Genomic DNA, 22,047 nt, shown 5'->3' with positions numbered 1-22,047 from the left:
GAGAGGTCTGTTAGTGAAGCTAATAACCAGCTTTAGAATTGATGTTAAGGGTTAGATGATGTCATGTTAGTAAAGCATTTTGCTTGTTTAAGAAATGATACTTTTTGTTACTAGTGGAAATATCTTAACAACACCTATCAATCACATAATGGCACCAAAATGTTAATTACATGTATTAATACTATCCAAACTGGATGCAATCTAATTGTTTACTTTACCATAAGCATTTGGAAAGCTCCCTCAAACTGGACTAGGCAGTAAGTGAATTGTTGACCGAATTATTCCTTCGATTTCTAGCATATCCAATCTGCAAATATTCCAACCTTCAGATGAATAAAATATATATCTAGAAAATCACTTCAACAAATTTAGAGGTGAATAATTTACAAACAAAACCAAGTCTCTTGGTCATCTCCTAAACCACTAAAAACATTCTACACTTTCAGAATTGGATGAAAAAATAATAACACACGTCAGCTAGGAGTGAAAACACCCTTTGACACACTGCGGTATGTGGTTGGGTAAAGGGAGCGGGCACTCTGGTGTCCTGGGACACAAGAACTTCCAATGGCTCTTGTTTGGGGTTTTGATTCTTGTGGGCAGGCAGCCATAACCACTGAGTACTTTCCATGTGAAATCTGAAGTCTGTTTCTGGGACTTGTGGGTAGGAAGAAACTTCCGAAAAAACCTGGCCCAATTTCTCATTAAAACTTTGATCAGTAGTGCACTGAAAATGAACATTCATCTGCTGATTCTTCAGTGAAACCCTATTTCACTGAATAAATAATCTTTAATAAAAAGACTATTAAATCTTTAATACAAAAAACAAACACACACAAAAAATCTTTAATAAATCTTTAATAAAAAGATTATTTAAAATTGAGTGTGAAGAGTCATAGAAGATAAGGGAACAACTGAACAGGTTGGCAGCGAGTGTGGGGGATTTAAAAGGAGGCAACCTTCTTAGAGAAAGTTATGCCCGAGCTAGGTCAACAAAGACTTCCCTTTTATCATTGTCAAGGATGGCGCTATTCAAATCTCTCTAGTAAAATGTTGCCTCATTATTCCTACAACATACTTGAAAATAAATATGTAGAAAGATTATATTCTGTAGTAATAATCTATAATTACATTATATTTATGATTATAATAATAAATACAATATAAGCTGGAATCAAGATTGCTGGGAGAAATATCAACAAACTCAGATATGCAGATGGAGTCATTCTAATGGCAGAAAGAAGAACTGAAGAGCCTCTTGATGAGGGTGAAAGTGGAAAATAAAAAGCTGACTTAAAACAATATTCATAAAACTAAGATCTTGGCATCTGGTCCTATTGCTTCATGACAAATAAAAGGGGGAAAAGAGGAAATAAGACAGATTTTATTTTCTTGGGTTCCAAAATCACTGTGGACGGTGACTGTAGCCATGAAAGTAAAAGACACTTGCTCCTTGTGAAGAAAAGCTCTAACAAATCTAGACAGTGTATTGAAAAGTAAAGTCATCACTTTGCTGACAAAGGTCCATATAGTAAAAGCTATAGTTTTTCTGGTGGTCATGTATGGATGTTAGAGTTGGACCATAAAGAAGGCTGAGCACTAAAGATTTGATGCTTCAAACTGTGATGCTGGAGAAGACTCTTGAGAGTCCCTTGCACTGCAAGATCAAACCGGTCAATCCTAAAGAAAATCAGTCTTGAATATTCATTGGAAGGACTGATGCTGAATCTGAAGCTCCGATACTTTGGCCACTTGATGCGAAGAGCTGACTCATTGGAAAAGATCCTGATGCTGGGAAAGATTGAAGGCAGGAGGAGAAGGGGGCAACAGACCAGCTCAATGGACATGAGTTTGAGCAAAGTCCAAGCAATAATGAAGAGCAGGAAAGTCTGGCATGTTGCAGTCCATGAGGTCACAAAGAGCTGGACATGACTTAGCAACTGAACGACAGCAACAAGATAGTTTTTATTGTGATAAAAAGTGATAGGCTCTTGTTTTATTTCTTCTTTCTAATTGATAGTCAAAATTTAAGTTGATTCATTAACATTACTAATAATAAAAATCATTTTTAAAGTTTTTTTTATCATGTGTTATCATGGTGATAATCATATGATGGGCATTAAGAGAGTTAATACATGAAAAGTACTTAGTTCTTGGCACACAATAAATACTCAAAAGCATTTTTGGCAATTGTTATTATCACAAATCTACTGTTATATACTATCTATTACAAAATGAATGTGAGGACAGAATTTGAAGAGATTTATTAATTTACTTAAGATCACAGAGCTAGTAAATTTACAAATTTGGGATTGGAATTCAGGAATCTCTAACTCAGAGTGCCCAAACTGAATTATTGTGATTCAGTTTATTAAATTAGTCTCTAACAACCTGCAAGCTAAATTTATGTTAAGTAATAGTAAGGAGAACATGGGCCTTCCTTGGTGGCTCAGACAGTAAAGAAGCAGCCTGTAATGTGGGAGACCTGGGTTCAGTCCCTGGGTAGGGAAGAGCCCCTGGAGAAGGGCATGGCAACCCACTCCAGTATACAATGTTCTTGCCTGGAGAATCCGCATGGACAGAGGAGCCTTGTGGGCTACAGTCCATGGGATTGCAAAGAGTCAGACACAACTGAGTGACTAAGCACAACAACAGTGAGAACGTGAGTTAATCCATATTAATTTAGACTATTGCTAGTCAGTTTTCTTTTAAGCCCTAATAAATGTTGTACATTGTAATGAACAAAAATTCGTTAATTAGTAATATTTGAAAAATCTGGAGATAAAACAGAAAAGTATTTACAGGGGCTACCTATGTACCAGGAGTCTGATAATACCAGTAAAAAAATTGTCTAACTAGGTATAAGAAATGAATTTGTGTTGGTATAAGGAATCATATAGTGGGGGAAGAGACAGGTCAACATGGGGGTCAGTAAAGGCAAGTGGCAGCCCCTGGGAAACCTAAGAAGCACACCTGATAGTCCTCAGATTATACTGGGGATTTATATGGATTTCACTTTCTACAATTAGATGTGCATAAAACAATTTGCCAATCAGCTACATTTACAAACTTCAGCCAACTAGAAACCTTTGGTTTTGCTTTTATTTGTGTGCTCTCTCCTCTTCTAATTATTTTTGCTTTCCTCCATTTCTTTCTCTTTCAGCTCCTGTGATAGATTAGTGAAATATCAGGAAATTCACTCAATCGGAAAGCAAAAGATTATTAGCCAATGTTTTATGAGAAGCACAGTCCTCACTTTCCTGGAAACTGGGAGTACCCTAAGGTGGAACCGTGGGTGCCAGATCCAGCTTGAAGAGATGGAAGGTTTCTCTGTATACTTCCATTTAGGCTGAGACTGGTCATTTCTGGGGACCTAAGAAGGTGCCTCTAATACCGACCCCCAAACCTGCTCCCATCTGAAATTTCAGCATTAGGTTCTTCTCTCACAGCTTCTGTTGCAGTGGAGGGACAGGGTCCCCAAGCACACGTAAAAACAGACCAGAGAAAAGATCCACTCTGTAAATGTGTGAGGAGCTCTGTGGGTCTGCTCCCCAGTGAAGTCACCATAACTAGTGAAAATTATTGACCAAGCAACCATTTAAAGCTTTTGGAAATTGTCCTAAGAGCATCCAGCAAATGAAGAAACATTTATGAAAGAAAATCTACTATATTTGGGTGAAAATAGCAAGAATCTTTGGCACCTGAGCCATGAACTGCTCCATCACTTCCTCCTCACATCCCCAAGCTGAACTTGATTGCATTTCAGGTGGGTGTGATGAACAGGGAGCTCTTCTCTCCCAGCCCTCAGTCAAGGACTATGGTATCTCCTGGGAGGGTCAGACAGTTAGAATTTCTCATCCCTTCCAGGGCATCACACGGTGATAAAGGGATCAACCCAACAAGGCATTTGAAATAACTGTACAAAGGAACACCTAAATACATAAAGCAAATATTAACAAACATAAAGGGAGAAGTTGATAGTAATACAACAATTATAGCAGACTTTAACACCCACTTCTATCAATGGACAGATTTTCCTGATAAAAGGAACAAAGATATACTGATTTTAAGTGACAAATAGGACTAGTTTTAATTGATATATATATAGAACATACCACCCCAAAGCAGCCAAATACATGTTCTTTCCACCTGCACATGAAACATTCTCCAGCAAATATCACATGTTAGGCCACAAAGTAAGTCTTCATAAACTTAAGAAATCATATCAAACATTGTTTCCATCCACAACATATGATCATCTCAATAGATGCAGAAAAATCTTTTGACAAAAGTCAGTACCCATTTATGATAAAAACTCTCCAGAGGGAACATACCTCAAACTAATTAAGACCACAAATGACAAACCCACAGCTTATATCATACTCAATGGTGAAAAACTGAAAGATTTTCCTCTAAGGTCAGAAACAAGACAAGGACAGTCATTCTCACCATTTTATTCAACATAGTATTGGAAGTCCTAGTCATAGCAGTTAGAAAATAAAAAGAGATGAAAACATCCAAACTGGAAAGGAAGAAGTGAAACTGTCACTTTGCAGATGGCATAATACTATAAATCAGATCAGATCAGTCGCTCAGTCGTGTCCGACTCTTTGCAACCCCATGAATCGCAGCACGCCAGGCCTCCCTGTCCATCACCAACTCCCGAAGTTCACTCAGGCTCACATCCATCGAGTCAGTGATGCCATCCAGCCATCTCATCCTCTGCCATCCCCTTCCTCTCCTGCCCCCAATCCCTCCCAGCATCAGAGTCTTTTCCAATGCGTCAACTCTTCGCACGAGGTGGCCAAAGTACTGGAGTTTCAGCTTTAGCATCATTCCTTCCAAAGAAATCCCAGGGCTGATCTCCTTCAGAATGGACTGGTTGGATCTCCTTGCAGTCCAAGGGACTCTCAAGAGTCTTCTCCAACACCACAGTTCAAAAGCATCAATTCTTCGGCGCTCAGCCTTCTTCACAGTCCAACTCTCACATCCATACATGACCACAGGAAAAACCATAGCCTTGACTAGACGAACCTTTGTTAGCAAAGTAATGTCTCTGCTTTTGAATATGCTATCTAGGTTGGTCATAACTTTCCTTCCTAGGAGTAAGCGTCTTTTAATTTCATGGCTGCAGTCACCATCTGTAGTGATTTTGGAGTCCAGAAAAATAAAGTCTGACACTGTTTCCCCATCTATTTCCCATGAAGTGATGGGACCGGATGCTATGATCTTCATTTTCTGAATGTTGAGCTTTAAGCCAACTTTTTCACTCTCCACTTCCACTTTCATCAAGAGGCTTTTTAGTTCCTCTTCACTTTCTGCCATCAGGGTGGTGTCATCTGCATATCTGAGGTAATCGATATTTCTCCCGGCAATCTTGATTTCAGCTTGTGTTTCTTCCAGTCCAGCGTTTCTCATGATGTACTCTGCATAGAAGTTAAATAAACAGGGTGACAATACTATATATAGAAAACCCTAAAAACTCCTCCAGAAAGCTATTAGAATAAATGAATTCAGTAAAGTTGTAGGACACTTAGTTAATAACAGAATTTCATTGTGTTCCTACACAATAGTGATGAACTATCAGAAAGAGAAATTAAGAAAGCAACTTCATTTACATTTACACAAAAAAGAATAAATTTAACCAAGGAGGTAAAGGACTGTATTTTGAAAACTATAAGACACTGATGAAAGAAATTGAAGATGGTACAAATAAGGGGAAAGACATGCAGTGCCAATAGATTGTAATAATTAATATTGTTACAATGTCCATACTATCCAAAGCAATCTATAGATTTAATGTAATCGCTATCAAAATACCAATGACATTATTCATAAAACAAAACAAATAATTTTATAATTTTGTATGGGAACACATAATACTTCAAATAGTCAAAATATTCTTAATAAAGAAGAACAAAGTTGGATATATTATGCTCCCTAATTTCAAACTATGCCACAAAGCTTATAGTAACCAAAATTGTGTGGTACTAGCACAGAAACAGACACATAAATCAGTGAACAGAATAGAGTCTTGAAATAAACTCATGCTTATATGGTCAATTAATTTTTGATAAAGGAGGCAAGAATATACAATGAGGAAAAGACAATCTCTTCAATAAATGTTGTTGGAAAAACCAGAGAACTACTTGCAAAAGAATGAATCTAGATCACTTTCTTACACTATTAAATGAAAATGAACTCAAAATTGATTAAAGACAAATGTAAGATCTGATACTAGAAAACTAGAAGAAAATATTAACCATATACTCTTTGACATCAGTCTCAGTAATATTTTTTTTTAGATTGGTCTCCTCAGGCAAGGACAACAAAAGCCAAAATAAACCAACAAAACAATCAGATCAGATCAGATCAGTCGCTCAGTCGTGTCCGACTCTTTGCAACCCCATGAATCGCAGCACGCCAGGCCTCCCTGTCCATCACCAACTCCCGGAGTTCACTGAGACTCACATCCATCGAGTCAGTGATGCCATCCAGCCATCTCATCCTCTGTCGTCCCCTTCTCCTCTTACCCCCAATCCCTCCCAGCATCAGAGTCTTTTCCAGTGAGTCAACTCTTTGCATGAGGTGGCGAATGCACTATTGAACTAAAAAGCTTTTGCATATCAGATGTAATCATCAACAAAATTAAAGGGAAGTCTACTGAATGGGAGAAAATATTTGCAAATGATATATCTGAGAAGGGATTAATATTCAAAGTATATAAAAACTACACATGTCAATGGGCTTCCCAGGTGGCTCAGTGGTAAAGAATCTGCCTGTCAGTGCAGGAGATGAGGGTTTGATCCCCGAGGAAATGGCAATCCACTGTAGTATTCTTGCCTGGGAAATCCCACAGAGAAGCCTGATCTTCAGTCCATGGGATTGCAAAAGAGTCAGACATGAGTTAGCAACTAAACAACAACGATACACCTCAATATAAAAAATCTGATTAGAAATGGGCAGAGGACCACCACAGATATTTTTCAAAGGCAGAAATATAGATGGCCAACAGACACACAAAACAATGCTCATCATGAACCATTCAGTTCAGTTCAGTCGCTCAGTCGTGTCCGACTCTTTGCAACCCCATGAATCGCAGCATGCCAGGCCTCCCTGTCCATCACCAACTCCCGGAGTTCATTAGGGAAATGCAAATAGAAACCACAATGAGATATCACCTCACACTTGTTGCTATGGTTATTATTAAAAAGGCAACAAATAATCAGTGTTGGCAAAGATGTGGAGAAAAAGGAATCCTTGTACACTGTTGGAGGGAATGTAAATTTGCACAGCCACTATAGAAAACACAGACTTTCCTCAAAAAATTAAAAATAGATCTATCATATAATCCAACAATTCCACTTCTGGATATTTGTCAGAAGAAATGAAAACACTCATTTGAAAAGATATATACACCTTTATGTTCACCGCAGCCTTATTTACAATAGTCAAGATATGGATACAACCTAAGTGTCCATAATTAGATGAATGGATAAAAAAGATGATATATATATAAAGGAATATAACTCAGTGATAAAAAAGAATGAAATCTTACTATTTGCAACAACATGGATGGGCCTAGTGAGTATTATGCTAAGTGAAATGAATCAGAGAAAGATAAATATTGTATAAATTCATTTATATGTGAATATAAAAACCAAAACAAATGAACAAAAACCAAAACTGAAGCAGAGTCATTGATACAGAGAGAAAAGTGGTGTGGTTTCCAAAGGAGAAGATGGTTGGCAGTTGAGTGAAGCAGGTGAAGAGAATTTAGAGATAATGAACTTCTAGTTATGAAATAAATAAGTAATATATTTTATGAACAGCATAGGAAATATAGTCAATTATATTGTAATAACTCTTGTGTGGTGACATGTTATTGGGCTTAACATGATGATTAATTTATAACATATATAAATGTTGAGTCACTACCCCACACACCTGAAACTAATATAATGCTGTATTTAGTTATACTTGAAAAAAGATACCCAATTCAAAACATTTAAAAATAGGGAAAAAGAGGTTTGCATTTGGGCGTGGTAATGGCACAGAGGGATCCTAGAAATCTAAGATGGGAAAGTAAAAATTGAGTCAGAGAGATCCAGGGCATCTGATGTCCAAGACTTTTTTCTTCTGGAGATCTTATCAGTTTCCACTGATGTTTGGCTTGCTCCTTTCTTGCCTGACTTTGATCATTGCTTATAATCAAGTCCATTGTCTGTGTGTGTGTGTGTGGTGGTGGTGGTGGTGGTGGAGAGCGTGATGGACAACACTTTGGGATATTTGTGATCTATATTTAGAGTAAATGAATTTTGGAAGATTTTATTAGAAAAACGAGGAAGAACCGACGAAGACACCAGATGTTGTGCAGAGATATTTGGTGAATGAAATTTCGAAGGGCTAAGAAAGGAAGAACCAGAAGCTTCCATTGTTAAGGCCACGGCTCAACCTAGAGCTCTCCTTCAGGCATTACATTTTATAGACATGAATTCTGCAGATATAGACCCCAGACCATATGGGTCAGACAGGACAACAAAGTCTTTCTCCTTTCTTGGGGGCTCTTGGGGCCAGTAGCTGTACCAGATACACATGTGTGTGACAGACTTAGTCTAGTTCAAATCACAGAAAGCCAGAGGGAAACTCCTCCTGAAGAATGTGTTGGGAATACTTGCAGAAGAAAACTGGGCTATCAAAATATAATCTAGATATCTTTAGCTTGAATGCGCTCCACCTGTGTGGCCCAAGGACTCTAGGTTAGTGATTTTCAATTGTTGGGTGGCGGGGGGGGGGGGGTGGACATTTTCTTGGGGATGGATAAGGATCTCATCAGAATTTGAAGGGTGAGACTATGTATGTATTTCAAGATGCAAGTTCAATATACTTACTTAGTAACACAAATTGCAGAGAATGAAGCACCATAGTCCTTTTGGTTGGTGGAAATATACCGAAGATAAAATGAGAAAGCACTGTTTAAGAGACAAAGGGTAGGAAATATTGATAAATCGTGTTGAAGACCCATAGGATACCAAGGGTTTGGTAACAAAACATTTTTCTTTGATGAGATGCGAGGGTATTTTCTGTTGTTGGAGCAGTGGGCCGACGGCGCGTGAGCGCGGCCAAGAGGAGCTACCCCATACCCGAGGGCAGGGGCGGTGGCCCAGAGGAGCTACCCTACATGAGAGGTAAGGAGCAGCGGCTGCGCTTTGCTGGAGCAGCAGTGAACAGAGACTCCACGTCCAAGGTAAGAGAAACCCAAGTAAGACAGTAGGAGCTGAGGGAGGGCATTAGAGGGCAGACAGACTGAAACTACAATCACGGACATCTAGCCAATCTGATCACATGAACCACAGCCTTGTCTAACTTAATGAAACTAAGCCATGCCCTGTGGGGCCACCTAAGGTGGCTGGGTCATGGTAGAGAGGTCTGACAGAAAGTGGTCCACTGGAGACGGGAAGAGCAAACCACTTCAGTATTGCCTTGAGAACCCCATGAACAGTATGAAAAGGCAAAATGATAGGATACTGAAAGAGGAACTCTCCAGGTTGACAGGTACTCAATATGCTACTGGAGATCAGTAGAGAAATAACTCCAGAAAGAATGAAGGGATGGAGCCAAAGAGAAACAATACCCAGTTGTGAATGGGACTGGTGATGGAAGCAGGGTTGGATGCTGTAAAGAGCAATATTGCATAGGAACCTGGAATGTCAGGTCCATGAATCAAGGCAAATTGGAAGTGTTCAAACAGGAGATGGCAAGAGTGAACATTGACATTCTAAGAATCAGTGAACTAAGATGGACTGGAATGGGTGAATTTAACTCAGATGACCATTTTATCTACTACCGTGGGCAGGAATCCCATAGAATAAGTGGAGTAGCCATCATAGTCAACAAAAGAGTCTGAAATGCAGTACTTGGATGCGTTAAAAATGACAGAATTATCTCTGTTCGTTTCCAAGGCAAACCATTCAATATCACAGTAATCCAAGTCTATGTCCCGACCAGCAATGCTGAAGAAGCTGAAGTTGAACAGTTCTATGAAGACCTACAAGATCTTCTAGAACTAACACCCAAAAAAGATGTCCTTTTCATTATAGAGGTCTGGAATGCAAAAGTAGGAAGTCAAGAAACACCTGGAGTAACAGGCAAATTTAGGCTTGGAGTACAGAATGAAGCAGGGCAAAGGCTAATAGAGTTCTGCCATGAGAATGCACTGGTCATAGCAAACACCTTCTTCCAACAACACAGAGAAGACTCTACACATGGACATCACCAGATGGTCGACACTGAAATCAGATTGATTATATTCTTTGCAGCCAAAGATGGAAGCACTATACAGTCAGCAAAAACAAGACTGGGAGCTGACTGTGGCTCAGATCATGAACTCCTTATTGCCAAATTCAGACTGAAATTGAAGAAAGTGGAGAAAACCACTAGACCATTCAGGTATGACCTAAATCAAATCCCTTATGACTATATAATGGAGTGAGAAATAGATTTAAGGGACTAGATCTGATAGAGTGCCTGATGAACTACGGATGGAGGTTTGTGACATTGTACAGGAGACAGGGATCAAGACCATCCCCATGGGAAAAAAATGCAAAAAAGCAAAATGGCTGTCTGAGGAGGCCTTACAAATAGCTGTGAAAAGAAGGGAAGAGAAAAGCAAAGGAGGAAAGGAAAGATATACCCATTTGAATGCAGAGTTCCAAGAATAGCAAGGAGAGATAAGAAAGCCGTCCTCAGTGATCAATGGAAAGAAATAGAGGAAAACAATAGAATGGGAAAGACTAGAGATCTCTTCAAAAATTAGAGATACCAAGGGAACAGTTCATGCAAAGATGGGCACAATAAAGGACAGAAATGGTAGGAACCTAACAGAAGCAGAAGATATTAACAAGAGGTGGCAAGAATACACAGAAGAACTTACAAAAAAGGTATTCACAATCTAGATAATCATGATGGTGTGATTACTCACCTAGAGCCAGACATCCTGGAATGTGAAATCAAGTGCGCCCTAGAAAGCATCACTATGAACAAAGCTAGTGGAGGTGATGGAATTCCAGTTGAGCTATTTCAAAGCCTAAAAGATGATGCTGTGAAAGTGGTGCACTCCATATGCCAGCAAATTTGGAAAACTCAGCAGTGGCCACAGGACTGGAAAAGGTCAGTTTTCATTCCAATCCCAAAGAAAGGCAATGCCAAAGAATGCTCACACTACCACACAATTGCACTCATCTCACACGCTAGTCAAGTAATGCTGAAAATTCTCCAAGCCAGGCTTCAGCAATACGTGAACTGTGAACTTCCAGATGTTCAAGCTGGTTGTAGAAAAGGCAGAGGAACCAGAGATCAAATTGCCAACATCCACTGGATCATGGAAAAAGCAAGAGAGTTCCAGAAAAACATCTATTTCTGCTTTATTGACTATGCCAAAGCCTTTGACTGTGTGAATCACAATAAACTGTGGAAAATTCTGAAAGAGATGGGAATACCAGACAACCTGACCTTGAGAAACCTGCATGCAGGTCAAGAAGCAACAGTTAGAACTGGACATGGAACAACAGACTGGTTCCAAGTAGGAAAAGGAGTACATCAAGACTGTATATTGTCACCCTGCTTATTTAACTTATATGCAGAGTACATCATGAGAAATGCTGGGCTGGAGGAAGCACAAGCTGGAATCAAGATTTCTGGGAGAAATATCAATCACCTCAGATATGCAGATGACACCACCCTTATGGCAGAAACTGAAGAGGAACTAAAAAGCCTCTTGATGAAAGTGAAAGAGGAGAGTGAAAAAGTTGGCTTAAAGCTCAACATTCACAAAACTAAGATCGTGGCATCCGGTCCCATCACTTCATGGCAAATAGATGGGGAAACAGTGGAAGCAGTGCTGACTTTATTTTTCTGGGCTCCAGAATCACTGCAGGTGGTGATTGCAGCCATGAAATTAAAAGACTCTTACTCCTTGCAAGGAAAGTTATGACCAACCTAGACAGCATATTAAAAACAGAGACATTACTTTGCCAACAAAGATCTATCTAGTCAAGGCTATGGTTTTTCCAGTGGTCAGGTATGGATATGAGAGCTGGACTATAAAGAAAGCTGAGCGCTGAAGAATTGATGCTTTTGAACTGTGGTGCTAGAGAAAACTCTTGTAAGGAGATCCAACCAGTCCATCCTAAAGGAGATTAGTCCTGGATGTTCATTGGATGTTCATTGATGTTGAAGCTGAAACTCCAAGACTTTGGCCACCTGATGGGAAGAGCTGACTCCTTTGAAAAGACTCTGATGCTGGGAAAGATTGAGGGCAGAAGGAGAAGGGGACGACAGAGAGTGAGATGGTTTGATGGCATCACCGACTTGATGTACATGGGTTTGGGTCAACTCCGGGAGTTGGTAATGGACAGGAAGGCCTGGCGTGCTGTGGTTCATGGAGTCACAAGGAGTCAGATATGACTGAGCGACTGAACTGAACTGAACAGAACATTCTTCTTTGATGAGATGCAAGGGTATTTTCTGTTTTGGAGCAGTGGACCTAGGGCTGTATTTGACTCAGTGACTGTGAAGGTTAGGAACTGTTCACAAATTGTGATATTTTGTGTTGATCAGATTTTGAGGTCTCTCTCCAGATTTTTCCATGGAGCCCCTCATGAGAAAGAGCGTTAAAAATTCTCATGTGGTCTGTGTAGACTCCCCTGTTTGTGTTTATTACTCAGTTGTGTCCAAATCTTTGCAACCCCCTTGGACTGTAGCCTGCCAGCCTCCTCTGTCCATGGAATTCTCCAGGCATGATTACTGGAGTGGGTAGCCATTCCCTTTTCCAGGGGACCTTCCCAACCCAGGGATCAAATTCTGGTCTCCTGCATTGCAGGCAGATTCTTTACCATATGAGCCACCAGGGCAGCCTTTCTTAGGGAGGCTCTTACTCATTCCAGAAAGCTCATGGCTTGGTAACATGAATTTTCTGATGCTAGATGACTGGTTGGAGAAGGCAATGGCAACCCACTCCAATACTCTTGCCTGGCAAATTCCATGGTTGGAGGAGCCTGGTAAGCTGCAGTCCACGGGGTCTCCAAGAGTCAGACACGACTGAGCGACTTCACTTTCACTTTTCACTTTCAAGCATTGGAGAAGGAAATGGCAACCCACTCCATTCTTCTTGCCTGGAGAATCCCAGGGACAAGGGAGCCTGGTGGACTGCTGTCTATGGGGTCGCACAGAGTCAGACATGACTGAAGTGACTTAGCAGTAGCAGCAGATGTCTGGTTTGCCAGAAACCATGAATCTTGAAATTTTTAGGAGTATTTGAGGTTGTACGCTCTTTTTATGTGTAAGACTACACAAGGATGAAATGTCAATTAAGTGTTAATTAGACTCTTTTAAATGGGAGTCACTCATATCTCTAGTATGAATTATACCTTGAAAAATAGAATCATCAATTCACAAATATGGTGTAAATAAAGTGTTCTGGCTTTTTGTTTTGTTCCTCACCCTGTAGTCCTAACCTCTAAATCTATCCTGCACTCCTGACCTGTGGAAGCCAACTCCTTGGGAGGAAGTCATGTGGGATCTTTTACTGACTTTCTTTGGGTGGTACTCAGGCAACAGGAAGCACCAGTGGGAGCTCTGAGGGAGGAGAGTCTTTGATGTCTCATCTCTGGCAGTAGCCACGTCCCACCACACTCTGTCTCTTGCTGGGTGTCTTCCTCTCCTCAGCGCCAGCTCGTACTGAACTCTGACAACAATACCATTGATGTTTCTTCCTGTGTGTCTCCAGTACTGGGAATGCTAATGCCTTCCAATGAGCAATTTCCGGTTGCCATTTTCTGAACACTTCACCATTCTAAATTTATTTTCTTTTGAACTTACTCACACCTATGTAAATCATCTATTTACTCAAGCTTTATATCATTTGCACCCTTTGGGAGCTACTTCTTGTCTTCTGGGATTCTGACTGATGCACGAGGGGATGAGACTTAAGAACACTGGAGTGGAATCTGAAGTAGATTGGCTACTAACTGATTCCATGATCCCTGTAGAAAATGCTCTAGCTTCTCTGAACCTCTATTTCACCTTTTGTAGAAAGGGCAAGAAATAAGGGCAAGAGTCAAGAAATAATGTCTTGACTCTAAACCATACATGGCGTAAATGGCTGTAAGAGAAAGTGGCAGGTTGGACTGAATGACAAGCCTTGTCGTTTTTAGATAGTGGAAACAGATCTAAGTACAAACAGCCTGCGTTGGAAACTATTCAGGTGCTGTGGGGAAACATTTGTCTTTGTAAGGGAAAAAATACTAAGAAAATTCTCTCTCAAGCCACACATAATCTCAGGCTGGATTTCCTCTAGATAAGGAAAACTGATGCAAGGGCACAGGAAGCTGGGCAGAAGTAGAATTATAAGGACTTCCTGTGAGACAAGGCAGCCATTTCCTTGGTTCAAATGCTGTAGTTAAGGAGGGTTACGTCACTGCAGACATGTGGGTGGGTTGCCATCATTGCCTAACAGCACGTGCCGGGAGCTGCAGCTGACGATGTGAGCAACCCTTGGACTCTAGTTTTAGACCCTTTTAGGTGCCCTTCTGGGGCCGCTGTTTCATTCATTCAGTTTTTAGACCATGTCAGGTTATACTTGCCACTCTTAATGAGTTCTTTAAAAAAAAAAACCAAAAAACAATTCTCTATTCACAGGTCTCAGAGAGCACAAAAATGAAAGGTTCAAAAACAACTGTACTTTATATTTTTTTTTGAAGAACCACATACATTTTAAATAAAACTAGAGTTATTCATTCAGCTTACAGAGTTCCTCTTTCCTGGAGAGGTCTAAGGTGCTATTAGAGCTATTTGAGAAGGTAAGCTATTGAGATGTCAAATGTGGGGATGAATAGGAGATTATGGAGAAAAAAGTAAGTAGGGAAAAATAAATGAAGAAATTTATGGAGAGAAGAAATATATTTGTAAAGAGGGAGACTGAGAAAGAGTGGGGGACTGGGAGCTAAATTTTACTTAAATGAACAATGATGGCTACATTATGTTAGATTCCTGACTAAACAAAGAAGAAAGGAAAAAACATCTTAGTGATATTTTGAGCATTTTTCATTGAATATTTAATTTGAAAGTAAAATTTCCAAAAGCAATGCTGAAGATGATGACTCACAAAAAATCTGTATATAATAGTGGATGAATGAATTTTTGAAAATGTTCAAGGATAGCTGTCTAACATAATTTAATACATTTTGAAAAAAAAGAACAAATGGAATAGTATCCCCACTTGATTTTGTTCATTGTTCTATATTCATCATGAGAAAGGAAAGGTCAATTGATATGAGCATAGGCATTCTTACTAAAAGTGAGAGCAATCATTTAATTGATGTCTGTGCTGGGAATAACTTTTCTAGGTATAAAAATCCTTCAGCTTCCAAGGCCAAGGAACATGCTCTATTACACCAATGCTATATGGATTTCTTTTCGAAGTTCTTCCAACTTTTATTAGTTCTGTTTGGTTTTGTTTGGGATATTTTTTATGCAGCCAGCATCATTTGCACATTAAGGTTCCAAGCTATCCTTATTCCAAGCAGCTTGAATCAATTCAGGTTTGGCACATCAGAGCAAGACTTAAATGTCTCATTCTATTAATATGTCATCTTTTGGCATGTCTACTGTCATTATTCACGGTACTTAATTCTGTAGTCTTCTTCCTTGTCCTCGTTGCCTTATCCATAGCTCATGTTCCTCCTCTCCAAAAATACAAAGAAATTATCTTGAGAAAAGCAATAGATGGCCTAATTTTTTAGCATAGAAGCCATCAAAATCTGGGATTGTAGAGATGAAGAATATATGAGAGAAATACCAAAGAAGAGACTAGTCACCAATTCTCTAGATTCTGATGAATATCATTAAGAGATTTCCTCTTGACATTTATCACAGATTATAAGAAACTCCTGCTGCTGCTGTTAAGTCGCTTCAGTCATGTCCAACTCTCTGCGGCCCCATAGACGGCAGCCCACCAGGCTCCCCCGTCCCTGGGACTCTCCAGGCAAGAACACTGGAGTGGGTTGCCATTTCCTTCTCCAATGAAGGAAAGTGAAAAGTGAAAGTGAAGTCGCTCAGTCGTGTCCGACTTTTAGCGACCCCATGGACTACAGCCTACCAGGCTCCTCCATCCATGGGATTTTCCAGGCAAGAGTACTGGAGTGGGGTGCCATTGCCTTCTCCGAAGAAACTCCTAGTGACCCTTTATCTTCATAAAACACTAGTGGCAAAGGATGAGGTGGTTGGATAGCATTACTGATTCAATGAATATGAAGTTGGGTGAACTCTGGGAGATGGCAAGGGAGGCCTGGCATGCTACAGTCCCTAGGAGTTGGACATAGTGACAACAACAAATGAAATTGTAGACTGTAAGTGATTTCCAGTTATTCTGATGCTATAGCTTTTATAGAAATGATACATCATTGTCATGAGAATTGATCTGAAATTAACTTCTTGAATCCCCAAAGGCCTCATTAGCTGAAATTATAGTTTCCTTTTAAATTATAGGTTTTAATTAAAATTTTTCAAATGACTTTTTGCTTAAAAATTTTTGTTGACACCTGTTGAGAATGATAATCATTGTCACTTCAGCATTTCGGCTCTAAGTAAACAACAGTGACTGCAAATATAATGCATAAGAGAGGCCAATCCACACCGTTAAACTGAAAGTCAAATTGCACCTATCACGTATATGATGGTGAGTATTTCTTTTGATGTTTTGTTGGTGTTATTCTTGTCTCCGTTAGAATGCTAATGACTTATCAATTCAAAGTGGATTACCAAAAACAGAGTTTAGGCTTCCCTAAAAAAAAAATCAAAAGTAAAACTTTAGACTGATACATAGTCTCATTTTATAGGTGGTAAGATGTACCAGTGAGGCATTACCTTTGGGGGTTTACTATTTTCTCAGACAAGAACATTGCAACATAACCGAGCAATTTTTGTTTTCTAGAGGAGGGGCATTTCTGGCCGGTGAAGCCACTTATAAAAAGGTATGAAGGAACAGGGAAGGGGGAAGGGAGACCCGGCGGGCACAGAGATGTGTTGGGAGAGGGAAAAGGGAACCAGAAGGAGGAGAAAGGGTCTTGCGGTCAAGCTGAGAAACGTAACTTTTATCTTGAGGATGAGTGTGGAGTTGATGGGGAGACGGAGAGGGAGATATTCACTCAGAGTGTGACATGATCCGAAGTGTCTGGATTTATTTAATCCAGGCTTTCCCCTGGCATGGCCAAGTCTCAAAGTCACTCTGGAATTCTGCCCTCCAGTCACTGACTGAGAAACAGAGAGGCAGCCATGAGCCAGAGGGGCACTGGGTTACTTAGAGTTCCCTTCTTGCTTGGGAAATGACTCCTTTGCTTAATTCAGAGGAAAACTGAACTTGCTTATAAAATTTCTGTTAGATGACCTGTCAACATATTTGTTTGAATAGAATTAGGAGATCAGAAGAGCAATAGCTCTTCCTCATCATGCATCTCTTTTGTGTCCTTTGCTGCACTGAAGACACATTTGAATTTCTTAGCCAATTCTGACTGAATGGAAACTCAAATCCTACAAATATGGACAGAGGCATTATATTGTTATTAAGGGACTTTTCTTAATTCATTCTTCTTTTTCATTTTTCATTAGGATTATGCAGATATGGACTTAAAAGAACTCTCTCAAGCAGGCAGCTATGTTCACTGTTCAAATGGGTGATTATTCTTCTAAGCCAGTCTTACCCTCAAGGAAAGAGGAAGGAGAAAAAGATGAGACAAAGAGATTCAGTTCCTGCCCCAGGCGCAATGTGTTCTCACTGGAGAATGCATCAAGATTTCCAAACTGGAGGACTGTCCCCATGGCTGATATTTTTAGATTAGTACTGAAAAATCAGAGACATTATCTGGAAAAAAATCAAACAAAAGAGCTTCTCAATCTACAGTGATAGAAACCCGCATTATAGACAGGGTTATTACTAAAATGCATTGTAGGCAATCAAATATTTTTAAAATAAATATTGAGCAAATGTTCCCCTGAAAATCGAATGACTTATGGACGTGTGATGCTCCAGTGTAAGACTGAATATCTGGCTGTGTCTCTCTTTGTGGGAATTTTGCTGCTTTGGTCAGATTTTGTTTGGTTTTGCTTGCTTCTGTTTGCTTGGTATCAAAGATTTGAAATCCAAGTGTAAATTATCCATCTTGAGACCTCTGACTCAACAGAGCACACTCACAATATGTTTTCACTATTAATTTATTCAGTGGCACCGTGTCAGCCTGTTTTGGTAAACCAATGAAGTAAGATAACCCCTGGCCTTCAGGAATATTTAGTTCACAACAAAGGAGCATTTCTTAGAAAGTATGAAAGTGAGATCATTTGGAACACAGCTCTAACAGTAGTCCACTAGCTATCTACTCCTTTATTTCAATAAATTTCCAACGTTCTCAAACATGGCACAATTTAGGTGTTTCTTCCTGTCTGCATCTAAATAATATATTCAGGTTTCTCCCTTAAAAAATCCTGCCTTTGAACATTTTGTCTCGTTCGCGCCTTTCACAGAGAAACTTCTTGAAAAATGTGTCTCTGTCTGTTACTGCCATCTCCCCACCATCCACTGAAACCATCATTCTATCAACTATTGATTATGACCAGCACCCCATCCCTGACTCTGCTCAAGTAGCCCTTGGGATGTTGTTAATGATTGCTGGATACAAAGACTTTTTCCTTTTTATGTGTTTTTTTTTTTTTTTTTGATGTTTGCTGAATGAAACACTTTGCCCCTCCCCCTGCCCCTTTCTTATGACTTTCTTTCCTGCTTCCTAGGATATTAGTCGGAGAAGGCAATGGCAACCCACTCCAGTATTCTTGCCTGGAAAATACCATGGGCGGAGGAGCCTGGTAGGCTGTAGTCCATGGGGTTGCGAAGAGTCGGACATGGCTGAAGCGACTTAGCAGCAGCAACAGCAGCAGCAGGATATTAACACATTCTAGAAAACTGAATGGTTGCTCTTTCCCTTGCCTTCTCTGCCCCTTCTCTTCCTTCATCTAGTTCTGTTTTCCATCAGAGAATCAAATTTCCCATGATCCTCAGCTCACATGGTCCCAGAGAGGCTGGTCCAGCTTCTTGGGTCCAGGGCTGGGCATCTGGCCCTGGCCTCTACAATTGGCATATTCTATCCCGGTCCTCCCTGGAAGACAGCATGGCAACCCACTCCAGCATTCTTGCCTGGAAAATTCCATAGACAAAGGAGCCTGGCGAGTTAAAGGCTAAGGGGCCATGAAGAGTCAGATATGATTGAGGGATCAAATCTGTCTGTACATCTATTTAAACCTAATTTAATTGCACATTCAGATCATCTGAATTTCAATAATTTTAACAACTTTAACCTTAAAATTCCTGAAGTTGTTAAATTCTCAGGAATTTTAAGGTCCAACAATTCCAATGCACAAACGCCTCTCTTTTGAATATCCATTTGTGTTTCTTGGCTGAATTAATTATTACTATGAAAACTGCCAAACAAACAGTAAGTTTTTTTTTTTTTTTTTTACAAACAGTAAGTTTTATAGTTCAATTCTTCCTTCTATCCTTATTAGTTGGCCTTCTAAACCTAAAGAACAGCCTATTTATTTATGAACACTTTGATGAACTCATTATGAATTATTGATACCTAGCAAAAATATTGATACCTAGCAATGAACAGTATGAAAAGGTAAAAAGATAGACACTGAAAGATAAACTCCCCAGGTTGGTAGGTGCCCCGTATGCTACTGGAGATCAATGGAGAAATAACTCCAGAAAGAATGAAGAGATGGAGCCAAAGCAAAAACAACACTCGGTTGTGGATGTGACTGGTGGTGGAAGTAAAGTCTGATGCTATAAAGAGCAATATTGCATAGGAACCTGGAATGCTAGGTCCATGAATCAAGGCAAATTGGAAGTGGTCAAACAGGAGATGACAAGAGTGAACATCAACATTTTAGGAATCAGTGAACTAAAATGGACTGGAATGGGTGAATTTAACTCCAATGACCATTATATCTACTACTTTGGGCAAGAATCCCTTAGAAGAAACGGAGAAGCCATCATAGTCAATAAGAGTCCAAAATGCAGTACTTGGGTGCAATCTCAAAATGACAGAATGAACTCTGTTCATTTCCAAGGCAAACTATTCAATATCACAGTAATCCAAGCCTATGCCACAACCAGTAATGCTGAAGAAACTGAAGTTGAATGGTTGTATGAAGACCTACAAGACCTTCTAGAACTAACACCCAAAAAAGATGTCCTCTTCATTATAGGGGACTGGAATGCAAAAGCAAGAAGTCAAGAATACCTGGAGTAACAGGCAAATTTGGCCTTGGAGTACAGAACAAAAGCAGGGTAAAGGCTAATAGAGTTTTGCCATGAGAAGGCACTGGTCATAGCAAACACCCTCTTCCAACAACATAAGAGAAGACTACACATGGACATCACCAGATGGTCAACACTGAAATCAGATTGATTATATTCTTTGCAGCCAAGATGGAGAAGCTGTATACAGTCAGGCAAAACAAGACTGGGAGCTGACTGTGGCTCAGATCATGAACTCCTTATTACCAAATTCAGACTTAAGTTGAAGAAAGTAGGGAAAACCACTGGACCATTCAGGTATGACCTAAATCAAATCCCTTATGATTATACAGTGGAAGTGAGAAATAGATTCAAGGGACTAGATCTGATAGACAGAGTGCCTGAAGAACTATGGACAGAGGTTCGTGACATCGTACAGGAGACAGGAATCAAGACCATCCCCAAGAAAAAGAAATGCAAAAAGACAAAATGGTTGTCAGAGGAGGCCTTACAAATAGTTGAGAAAGAAGAGAAGTGAAAGGCAAAGGAGAAAAGGAAAGATATACCCTTCTGAATGCAGAGTTCCAAGAATAGCAAGGAGAGATAAGAAAGCCTTCCTAGGTGATCAATGCAAAGAAATAGAGGAAACATTAGAATAGGAAAGACTAGAAATCTCTTTAAGAAAATTAGAGATACCAAGGGAACATTTCATACAAAGGCGAGTACAATAAAGGATAGAAATGGTATGGACCTAACAGAAGCAGAAGATATTAAGAAGAGGTGGCAAGATTATACAGAAGAACTAAAGAAAAAAGGCCTTTATGACTCAGATAATCACAATGTTGTCGTCACTCACCTGGAGCCAGACATCCTGGAATGCGAAGTCAAGTGGGACTTAGAAAGCATCACTATGAACAAAGCTAGTGGAGGTGATGGAATTCCAGTTGAGCTATTTCAAATCCTAAAAGATGATGCTGTGAATGTGCTGCACTCAATATGCCAGCAAATTGGAAAACTCAGCAGTGGCCACAGGACTGGAAAAGGTCAGTTTTCATTCCTATTCCAAAGAAAGGCAATGCCAAAGAATGCTCAAACTACAACACAATTGCACTCATCTCACACGCTAGTAAAGTAATGCTGAAAATTCTCCAAGCCAGGCTTCAATAGTACATGAACCATGAACTTCCAGATGTTCAAGCTCATTTTAGAAAAAGCAAAGGAACAAGAGAGCAAATTGTCAACATCCACTGGATCATTGAAAAAGCAAGAGAGTTCCAGAAAAACATCTATTTCTGCTTTATTGACTATGCCAAAGCCTTTGACTGTGTGGATCACAACAAACTGTGGAAAATTCTGAAAGAGATGGGAATAGCAGACCACCTGACCTGCCTTTTGATAAATCTGTATGCAGGTCAGGAAGCAATACTTAGAACTGGACATGGAACAATAGACTCATTCCAAATAGGAAAAGCAGTATGTCAAGGCTGTGTATGGTCACCCTGCTTATTTAATTTATATGCAGAATGCATCATGAGAAAAGCTGGGCTGGATGAAACACAAGCTGGAATCAAGATTGTTAAGAGAAATATCAGTAACCTCATATATGTAGATAACACCATGCTTATGGCAGAAAGTGAAGAATAAAAAGCCTCTTGATGAAAGTGAAAAAGGAGAGGGAAAAAGTTGGCTTAAAGATCAACATT

This window comes from Bos indicus x Bos taurus, chromosome 9, assembly GCF_003369695.1.
Source record: "Bos indicus x Bos taurus breed Angus x Brahman F1 hybrid chromosome 9, Bos_hybrid_MaternalHap_v2.0, whole genome shotgun sequence".
NCBI classification, from domain to species: domain Eukaryota; kingdom Metazoa; phylum Chordata; class Mammalia; order Artiodactyla; family Bovidae; genus Bos; species Bos indicus x Bos taurus.
Note: the sequence above shows the minus strand (reverse complement) of the source record.